Source organism: Bidens hawaiensis, unplaced genomic scaffold (genome assembly GCF_021521415.1).
Source record: "Bidens hawaiensis isolate Kalapana, Puna unplaced genomic scaffold, B.hawaiensis_p1.1 tig00026209_1, whole genome shotgun sequence".
Lineage (NCBI taxonomy): Eukaryota > Viridiplantae > Streptophyta > Magnoliopsida > Asterales > Asteraceae > Bidens > Bidens hawaiensis.
Window position 1 is genome coordinate 10749 of NW_027494218.1, and position 9009 is coordinate 19757.

Consider the following 9009-nt stretch of genomic DNA (forward strand, 5'->3'; position numbering starts at 1 on the left):
CAATATGAACCAAAAATTGGTGCCTTGGAAGACTTGTCTGAACAAGAGGAAGATAATGACGGAGAACCAGAAAAAGAACAAGAGGTTGATCACAATTCACCTCAAATACATATGACCAATCAACATTTAAAAAAATAGAGGCCAGAATGGCGGAACTGAAAGGATAAGATCCAAGAATCATTGCTTTATTGAATTATGGTATGGAAATTCAAGCGATCAATGAGTTGAATGATGAAGGTCTTGCATCTATTGAGTAAGAAGAGTGAAATAGAAAAGAAAAAAAAAGAAGAAAAGAAAAGAATATTGAAGATGAACATTGATTAACTTAAGGGATGTAACTAAAGTCAATGCCATCTCAGTAAAATGTCCTACGAAAATATCATGAAACTCAACAAAGGCCTGAAAACTAAATATGATGAGGAAGTAAAAAAGAAAAGATGAACTAAGAGCAAAGAAGGAATTATAAAGGAAAAACAAATTTGAAGAGATTTGGTGGAAAGACTGGATTCTTGGTAGAGAGTGGATTTCTATTTTGAGAAAGTAGAAAGAATGAGCAAAAAAGAAGTTGAAGCTAAATTCAACTTATTATCTAAAAGAGCAGTTGAAGAAAAGAGGGTAACTGCTAAACAGAAGAAAGAGAGGGCTGGGAAATAAAAGGCTGTCTTGATTGCTGAACAATAAAATCTATTAGAAAGATTGATGATAGCCAGAGGTGCTCATGAAAACCTCAAAAAACATTCTAAAACTCAGAAGAAAGATTTATATGAGTTACAACTGAAGAAATACAAGGAGGATTTGAAACAACAAGAGAAAATTGATAAAAAGGCAACATCCTCCTCTACTCCTCAAGCTGACAAATAAAAAAGAAAACAAGTGATGTGACATCCTCTGCAAATCCCACATCGATCGTGGATAATAGAGCTCATTGGTTCATAGTAAATGTCTTGCCTCTTAAATCACCAACGCGTTTTGGGCTTATTGCTAGTGGCGGAGAGGAAAGCTCCACAGTTTAGCGTCCTCAGCTGGAAGTAGTAAGAGGATGGGTGACCCCTGGGAAGTCTCCACCTGGGCAACCAAAAACAAATTCGTGAGCTATTCGTGGGCAAAGCAGACTATATTGGTGGTGTGAGGGGTCGGATGTTACACACTCTTGTTCCGTTCGGGATGGTGGGGAAAACGTCATCAGAGACGGTGAGTCCCCGGGGGTGTCGTGAGGTACACCTTAGGCAAATCCCACATCCTGGATGGGATGGTGGGGCAAACCTCATCGAGGACGATGAGTCAAAGAGGGAGTGTTTGTAACATCCTAGCTGAATCCCACATCAGCCATGGACAAGAGAGATCCTTGGTTTATAAGTAAATGCCCGCCTCTTAAATCACCAACGCGTTTTGGGCTTAGCGGTAGTGGACGAGAAGAGAGCTCCACAGTTAAGCGTGCTCAGCTGGAAGTAGTAGCAGGATGGGCGACCTCCTGGAAAGTCTCCACCTGGGCAACCAAAAGCAAATCCGTGAACTCTTCGTGGGCAAAGCGGACAATATTGGTGGTGCAAGGGGCCGGATGTTACAAGTGTCCAAATGGTGTGTGTTTGTAACATCCTAAGCAAATCCTACATCGGCCGTGGACCAGAGAGATCCTTGGTTCATAAGTAAATGCCCCACCTCTTAAATCACCAACGCGTTTTGGGCTTAACGGTAGTGGACGAGAGGAGAGCTCCACAGCTAAACGTGCTCAGTTGGAAGTAGTAGCAGGATGGGTGACCTCTCGGGAAGTCTCCACCTGGGCAACCAAAAATGAATCCGTGAGCTCTTCGTGGGCAGAGCGGACAATATTGGTGGTGCGAGGAGCCGGATGTTACAAGTGGTATCAGAGCCACTCTTGTGTTGTTCGGGATGGTGGGGAAACCTCATCAGAGACGGTGAGTCCCCGGGGGTGTCGTGAGGTACACCTTAGGCAAATTCCATATCCTGGATGTGAGGGTGGGGCAAACTTCATCGAGGACGATAAGTCCAAAGGGGGTGTTTTTAACATCCTAGGCAAATTCTACATCGGCTGTGGACAAAAGAGATCATTGGTTCATAAGTAAATGTCTCGCCTCTTAAATCACCAACGCATTTTGGGCTTAACGGTAGTGGACGAGAGGAGAGCTCCATAGTTAAGCGTGCTCATCTAGAAGTAGTAGCAGGATGGGTGACCTCCCGGGAAGTCTCTACCTGGAAAACCAAAAACAAATATGTGAGCTCTTCGTGGGAAGAGCGGACAATATTGGTGGTGCGAGGGGTCGGATGTTACAAGTGAAGATGAAGAAACTTCTTTCAATGACTGTGTAAAAACTTCATTCATCAGAACAAACTGAAGATGTAGGAACTCAAGATTCTGAGAAAGGAATCAATATTTTGAGAGATATTATGATGACAAAGGGAATGTCCAGAGGTGTATTTGATAATTTGGGAAAGAGTCAACTGAGAGAAATATTTGAAACGGAATAAAAACATTATCATGAAGAACTAGAAAGAGGCAGATTAAATACTCCCAATCTAACCCTGCTGAAAATGTGCTATATGAGCCTCAACAGGATGAAGAAGAGCTTGACAAACAAACAATGGATATGATTTAAATTTTGTCAAGAGAGGGAGAAGATTATTTCACCTTGTTGATGAAAAGCAAACAAGAGATTCATAAGATCTGTGAAGAAAAATGGCATATCAGAAAGTCACATTCATCAAGATCCTTCATTTCAAGAGTATCTACTTCCAGAATGCTAATCCCAATAGCATGGTCTATGTTACAAAGAGAAAAACATCCAGCTATCGATATGGACTTACCAAAAGAATTGTTCTATGATTTTAGAACAAAGACTTTGAAGGTGACCATGAAAAGTGGTGCTTTAAAGGCAATTATTTTCATAGATGATTTCGAGAATTCAACAAATAGCAGCTTTCAGAAATGGTAGAATTGCATCTATATGATTATAAGGAAAGAAACAAACTTTTCAGTGAACAAAGAAATGATCTATCAAAGTATCTAAAAGATCAATACATAACTGGATTTTCAAGGAGAGTAAGTTTGAATATTCAGAAGCTGAGAAGAATAAAAGGTAGAAAAGACTTAGTGAAATAGCATTGTCCAATATTTCTTTTGATAAAACAAAGAAATTTGGGAATCCATATGCCACAATGAAAGAATGTATTAGTATGAAGAGGACAATGCAAAGACCAAATTCAGAATTGCAGAGAAATGAAATAATTACAAAGATCTATTATGAAAAGAAGACTGGCAACATGATCTTAATAAAATCTTAAGGGCTGACTTTGGGTGTGATTGAAAATGACTCTGAGTTGGAATATCTACATGTGGAAGATCTGAATGACATGAGACAATGTGATCTATTAGAAAACCATTGTTCCCATGTAGAGATTTCAATGTTCCAACAAAGAGCTACTGCTTTGAGACTGGAGAAAATATATGAAGAAGGAAGGAGATAGAGAAGGTGAAGGTACGGGTGATCATGCCAAACATAATATTTTGTATGTACTTTCAATTTAATGTGTAATGCCCATGAGACAGAATTTTGAATATGTAATTAAATTCCTTTTTAGTAATGTAATATATTGTTTCCAAGGATTTGATGTGTATTTTGAACCAAGTGTATGTAATCTGGATGTGTTTTGATGCATCTGTGTTCGTTCCAATCTAAGGGGAGATTGTTGGCCCTATAGGAAGATCAATGAATATTGGAATCTTCTCAACCTCCTCAGAAAACTTTGTATGAATTAGGATCAATACGAATTGTAGCTACTAATGAAAGTAGGATACTCCAAATTCGGGAGTCAAAAAGTTTTATAAAACGTTCTTGGTGGAAAAAAATGTGAATGAAAGATCCCACTGAATTGAATTGGGTCCAGGAATCTAAGAAATAGTGAGAATTCTTGATCTCTCTCAATATCTCTCTCAATTCTAAAATCCAGGACTTGAATTCATGTCCTGTCATTAAATTCCTCCTGATTTATTAGAACTAAAAGAATTCCATTTAAGCATCTCATTGCTTTAGTTGAAAGATTCCATTTGAATTGGAATCTGGTCATTCACTATGACCCGCTAAGCATCCATGGCTGAATGGTTAAAGCACCCAACTCATAATTGGCGAATTCGTAGGTTCAATTCCTACTGGATGCACGCCAATGGGGCCCTCCAATAAGTCTATTGGAATTAGCTCTGTATCAATGAAATCTCATCATCCATACATAACGAATTGATGTGGTATATTCATATCATACTATATGAACAGTAAGAATTAGTAGTCTTATTGAGACTAGAACTCATAGGGAATCAAATCGATTTATGGATGGAATCAGGTATGCAGTATTTACAGACAAAAGTATTCGGTTATTGGGGAAAAATCAATATACTTCTAATGTCGAATCAGGATCAACTAGGACAGAAATAAAGCATTGGGTCGAACTCTTCTTTGGTGTCAAGGTAATCGCGATGAATAGTCATCGACTTCGGGGAAAGGCTAGAAGAATGGGACCCATTATGGGACAGACAATGAGGAAAACAATACGAGATGAGAATCACAAGAATATCTTTAAAATTTAAGCTCTTATATATCATTCATTTTACATGTTTAACCTATTTTCCAATTTGATTTACATACAAAATACAATAACAACCACCCCCCACCCCCTTTGGATATTGCTAGGTCTTGATAATCTTGATCTTCATTCTTTCATCCCAAACACCCTTTAGAACTTTTATAGTTCCTAATCCACTTCAAAAAGTTTGATCTGATAATCTTCAGATTTTTGATCTATCAAATTACCCATGTAGGCTTGACAGAACCTCAACTATCTGAAGATTCTGTCTGTTGACCTTGATCAGAGCTAATATTGAGATGATTAATAAAACTTTGGAAAAATCACCATCATAGCATCCAATTATATACAATATAATATGACAGATTGCATTATAGACACGTGTATACAATCATCAGGGGATTATATACAAGACATAGTCTTATGATTTTCGTCCTTTCCTAGTAAATCCGTGCATACCCATCTTTCCATCTCCATCCTCTTTCAAATCATCCTCTTCCATATTATAAACCATCATCATCTGAAATGTTTAAACAAAAAATCAATAAGAATATAAGTTTTCACTTATACTCGTTGAAACAATTAGAATTTTTATTTAATACAAGTAATATACTGTGAAAAGCAACCTTATCAATCAATTTTGACTTTGCAAATATTTGACTTTAATTACCAATTTCCAACAACAACTTATATTGAAATCTTTGACAGATTATTTGATTTTTCAGGAGATTATTTATCAGATCATTGAAAAAGCCGATTTTCTATAACCAATAGAAATAATTTTCATTGAATATCTGTAATCCATCTATGTTCAGCATCATACTGAAATCAAACTAATCACATATACATACCTGGATTTGAAGATCACTCAGTTACACCCAAATTATCTGATTTTGAAAGAACCCGATGAGTAATATGTGACCTAGTGAATATAATGTTTACAGATATATCATAAAAACACAGCGATTTTATTACTGCAAGAAACCCTTTTGTCAGCCAACCTCGGTAAACATGTCTACAGTAACTCCACTAGAGTCTTCTGAGTATATTTTAATCAACATGAGATACACGGATGGATAAGAGTGTATGTATAATGATACATATATGCTCATGTTTGATTAATAAACATATGCGTCGTATATGTTGAAAAACATATACGCCGTATATGTTTATACAATTTTCAAAATCTTGCAAAATTCACACTCTCGAGTTTTTCCAAGTCCAAATTAATGACCTTTACTAAACGTTTTTAACTTGAATAAACTCAATTTTGAAAAACTTTTTCAAAATAAGTCCAACTTAATGACCTTGTTTAAACAATGAACATTTTTAGCCCCTTTTTGAAATGAATTTTGAAACATGAGCTCAGTTATCATTCACGGTATATCATCTCAGCAAATAGTAAATCATTCATCCAAAGTCGAAAAATAACTCATAAAAATCTTTTTGGTTTATGAAATAATGTAAGGAACTTCGAGCAAGGTTTTTGCTTATTCGAGAAAGGTAGCTTTTTCGAGTAAAGTTAACTTAAGCTTCGAGCAAGCTACACTTTGTAAAGCAAAGTTGTTCTTCAGACTAGCAAAGTTTTTGTTAGAACAAACACTTGACATATCCTAGCTTAAACCATGTTTACAAGTGATTTGGTGGGTCGAGAAATAATACAATAAGAAGATATCAAGCATACTTGTAAGAAGTTAAATGATTTATTATAAGGACTTCTACGAGCATAGTTCAATCTCGAGCAAACTATTGAACTTGAGTATATTATGTTTGCTGGAATAAGTCTTTATAAGCCCATTAAAAACATAATATTATTAACACAATTTTAGTATTTAAAATATAACAACATTAACATATATTATTAATAATAAAAAAAACTTCAAGTAACTCGCGTAACACGTGGGTTAAAAGCTAGTATCATATATATCCCTACTTAAAACATGTCATTAAAAACAATTCATAATATGACTCTTTTACTCATAAGTTTTAAAAAAATAAACCCCTCAAAACCTAAACCCCCTACCACACCACCCTCGGTCAACCAAAAAACCTACACCCAACCACCCCTAGAAGACCTAAACCCCACCCCATCTCCCCCTACTATCCACCTCCGCCCAAAATACTTAAACCCCCCACCCAAGAAACCCAACCCCTCTATTCCACAGCTCGAGTGCGGCGATCCAAAAAAAATTAACCCCCTCCCCTTCCACCATTGTTGGTGCATGTTTTGTAACAGATGATCTTTCGTGTTTTGTTAGAATTGAGAGCAACGGTCAAAGGGGAGACTGTTGGTGCATTTTGTGACCGTCGCTATGCAATTCTGACCAGCGGAACGCCACAGGCGAAGTTAGCACAACTTCGCCTTAGGCGAAGTTATAACAACTTCGTCAACGGCGAAGTTGTAACAACTTCTGCCTTAGGCGAAGTTATCACAACTTCGCCTTAGGCGAAGTTGGCACAACTTCGCCTACTGAAGCCCAGGCCCGTGAATGTTTGTCTATATATAGTTGTGTCTTGTTTAGTTTTAGGTATCTAGAAATCAGTGTGTGTTTGAGCAGCTTGTTTATTGAGAGAGAGTAAGAGACTAGAGTCGTGTGAGACGACCCGAGGTAGAGCTCACCTCGGGTCAGTCGTGTTTTCTGTTTTTGTTACGGTATGTAACGTGATTATTTTATATATGAATCTGCAGATTTGTTTATCCCGTTCTAGTATTTGTTTGTGTATTTGATCGTGTACGTGTTTGTGTTATTCGTCTGTACACCATAAACGAGTCTAGGAGGATTCCGCACTCCTAGACCTCGTGCGGATCTCGTATCGATCGGCGACGCCCCCGGGGGGGACCTACAAGTGGTATCAGAGCCTTAGGCTCTTACGCTATGGTTCGAGATCTGCGTTTTGGTGTTTTTGGCACGTTTCTGTGCGTTTCTGGCCGAACAGTTCTTCAGGCGAAGTTATTGTTCATCTGGCGAAGTTGCCGTCACTGTTCGTAGGGTTTCAGCGAAGATATAAGGTCCGACGAAGTTATGAACAGGCGAAGTTGACTTTAGGCGAAGTTGACTTCTCGGCGAAGTTATAGCCAGGCGAAGTTATAGCCCGGCGAAGTTATAGCCCGGCGAAGTTATAGCCAGGCGATGTTAACTTTCGGCGAAGTTAACGAGATTAAAAAAAAAAAAAAAAGAGTATTTTGGAATTTTCCGTCTGTATGGCCAGGTGTACACGATTATTGTGAGACCGAAGATGTTGTTCCGTCAACGAGTGATCTTGTTATCTTTTGGTTTTACGTGTGAACAAATACGTGTCAACTCTGATTTGGAGTTGAGGTTGTGAATGGGTTATTGTTTGAAACTGGATAGTGACACATATTCGGGTGTTTGTGGGAAAGGAAATTGTTGTTGTTCGTGGTGACCAACCGAAGAAATAACTGAAGGTTTTTCGTCATTACTGGATTGCGGTCAGAGCATATTCTTTATGTTATTTTCAAGGCGTTCGAGAATTGGATCCTGAAACGTGATGCTTATTTATTAGAGTGAAGATTCTGGAACAAGTTGGATTTAACCGGGAATTAAAGTGTTTATGTTCCTGATCGTTATCCCTGGTGATTGAAGATGCTTCAGATTTTTTAATGGTCATGTGTTAGATTCTGTCAGGGTGGTTTTGTGATGAAATTGATCACTTGATGTTGAGTAGTTGAAGATTAAACCTTATCGTATGCCGACGAGTTGGTGAAGTTGTGGAGGAAGCCCAACTTCATGTGTTGGTGAAGTCAGATTGACTCACGTGATTGGTTGAGATGATCTATTGGCACGGGGATGCATGCATTATAAAGACCTCAATCGTTATAGTCGGAGAAGCTTACACTGAAGGGGAGATCTGATATGGAAGACGCTGGGTGATTGGTAGATTTGTGAAGCTACAGGACAGTTTCAGACACGGCTGGTTGACCGCAAGCAGAAGATCATCAGTTAAGAGGGAGTCTGTTGGTGCATGTTTTGTAACAGATGATCTTTCGTGTTTTGTTAGAATTGAGAGCAACGGTCAAAGGGGAGACTGTTGGTGCATTTTGTGACCGTCGCTATGCAATTCTGACAAGCGGAACGCCACAGGCGAAGTTAGCACAACTTCGCCTTAGGCGAAGTTAGAACAACTTCGCCAACGGCGAAGTTGTAACAACTTCTGCCTTAGGCGAAGTTATCACAACTTCGCCTTAGGCGAAGTTGGCACAACTTCGCCTACTGAAGCCCAGGCCCGTGAATGTTTGTCTATATATAGTTGTGTCTTGTTTAGTTTTAGGTATCTAGAAATCAGTGTGTGTTTGAGCAGCTTGTTTATTGAGAGAGAGTAAAAGACTAGAGTCGTGTGAGACGACCCGAGGTAGAGCTCACCTCGGGTCAGTCGTGTTTTCTGTTTTTGTTACGG

At 38.4% G+C, this 9009-nt stretch overlaps 1 non-coding gene across 1 annotated transcript; it reads left to right on the forward strand.

Moving 5' to 3' along the window:
• Nucleotides 1-4100: 4100 nt before the first annotated feature.
• On the forward strand, nucleotides 4101-4174 carry TRNAM-CAU (transfer RNA methionine (anticodon CAU)). The gene has a single exon. It is a non-coding gene; the product is annotated as a tRNA-Met (tRNA).
• Nucleotides 4175-9009: the final 4835 nt, after the last annotated feature.